The sequence below is a fragment of the Humulus lupulus genome, chromosome 4 (genome assembly GCF_963169125.1).
Source record: "Humulus lupulus chromosome 4, drHumLupu1.1, whole genome shotgun sequence".
Classification (NCBI taxonomy): domain Eukaryota; kingdom Viridiplantae; phylum Streptophyta; class Magnoliopsida; order Rosales; family Cannabaceae; genus Humulus; species Humulus lupulus.
In genome coordinates, this window is record NC_084796.1 from 186,503,077 (window position 1) to 186,505,491 (window position 2,415).

Below are 2,415 nucleotides of genomic sequence, written 5' to 3' on the forward strand. Positions count from 1 at the left end.
GTTATTTGTCTTATCATCTATATATAATCTTTATGTTCACCAAATGGATGTCAAAATGACATTCCTAAATGAATATCTCGAGGAAGAGGTCTATATGGAACACACGGAGGGTTTTGTTCTTCAAATAAATGAAAATAAATTGTGTAGGCTTGTCAAATCATCATATGGTCTGAAACAAGCTCCAAACCAATGGCATGAAAAGTTTGATAAAGTCATTGTTTCAAATGAGTTTAGACACAAAAACGTGGACAAGTGCTTATACTCTAAAACTTGTGATGACTATGTCATATCAGTGTTTCTTTATGTAGATGATATGTTGATTTTGAGTAATGACATGAGAGGAATAGTATAAACAAATAGGTTTCTATCTTCTAACTTTAAGATAAAGGACATTGGAGAGGTCGATACCATACTAGGTATCAAAGTTAGAAGAAATAGTGGGGGTTTTGTTTTAAGTCAAGCCCATTATGTCGAGAAAGTGCTTGACAAATTTAGTCAACTCAAAATCAAAGAGGCAAATACACCATTCGATTCAAACTTAAAGCTTTAAAAGAAAGAAGGAAGTTCAGTGGCTCAATTGGAATATGCAAGTGCAATAGGGAGCCTAATGTACGCCGCTCATTATACTAAAACGGACATTGCATGTGCAGTTAGTAAACTTAGTAGGTTACTAGCAATCCAAGTATCCAGTATGTTGGTATTAAATAGAATAAAATTAGGGACATAGTGGAAGGTGGGGAGGAGGGATTTAAAAAATCATTAATACCAGTCAGGATCAATACATATATCTATACATTAAATTAACACATACAAGAAAAAAGAGATTACCTCTTGGAGCCTATCAAGATTCCTTGAGTCTTTTAGTATAATCAACGATCTTCCTATCCAATGAAGACTCACACCCTAACCTTCCACGTTGTTTCTCTAACATACAAAGACGTGTGTGGGCACGTAGGATTCACATGTTGATTATTTTGGCTCTCTAGAAGTTCTCAGCACATTAGATCTAGACAGTTTGGAGAAGAGAGAAGGCTTGTAGAAATTTCTAGAATTTTCAGGCCTAGAAAATTCTACTGATACTTTTTCTGAGAGATTCTGGTAACAAAGTTAACAACTCATTAAAACGATCGCTTCTCTTTTTAATTTTTAAAGATAAATAAAACAATTTTATTTCTCTTGAAATTTATTAGTTCATACTGATGAATTATCTTTTAATTTTAATTATTTATTTAAATCAAATTTAAAATTAATAATTCAATAATAAATTTGAAATTCAAAATTCAAATCTTAGGGATAGTGTAACACCTAAAGTGGGGCCACTGTATGACCCCCCCCCCCCCCCCCAATTTTTCTCATATGTTTGTTTAATTAATTTTAAGAAAATATATTTATTCCCAAAATAAATATCAATTAATTCAAAATGTACCTTATCTTAAAAACTATCAGTTTGAATAATTATTTATCTTACAATAAGATAATAATTAACTCTCTCAAATATTAATCCAAACACTGATTAATAATTATTTTAACTAACATAAAGTTTTTCATATAAAAACTAATTAATTGCACATAATTATACATGTTGACGCAGTTTTTCACCAACAGTGAATTAAGAAAATAACGAGGATGAATTAGTGCTTGATGGTAAACCGAAGTAAGAAAATAACTCTCAAGAACATTGGTCTTTTTACGTGGTTCAGTGGTTAAAATCCACCTAGTCCACGAGTCTATATTATTGCTGCTTTTCTCTCTCTATTTTGACAGAGTTTCGGTATTACATAATAATCGTTCCTTTTCCTGTCCAATATTCTCAGTATTTATAGAGAAATTCCTTGGACAGGTTTGGGTAACCCCGTGAGCCAATCACAGATTTGTGTATTTATTACATTTAATATAAAATATTCCCATTTATACTAAGATATGATGTGATCATGAAATAAATAGTCTTCTAATATCTGGGACATTAAATATTACAGGCTAGCCATAAACAGCTGTATACAGTATCCTGGTCTTAGGGGATCCATTGATACGCCATATCTTCAAATTACCCCGACGTGGATATTCCATCGAGCTTGTACTGAGGAGGTCGTGGCTTATAATGGACGTGGCTTATGAATATTATAAGCTAGCGCTTCATAATTTATGCATCCCTAGCTCATACAACCATCATGAAAATCGTGCTGTCTATATGGAAAGTACATGGACTCCTTGGCTATTTCTTCAATGCATTTATTTGCCAGTTGCACACGATCTGAGTGACAGACCCGTGCTGAAATTAGGATACACATTTGCCCCACTAGTCCCTGCTCGTGGTTTATGACGTCACCTTCTGACCTACACAGTAGGGACTTTTAGACTACTATAGCAATAAACCATGCTTGCCCACTACTTGAGTACTGAACACGTGGAACATTA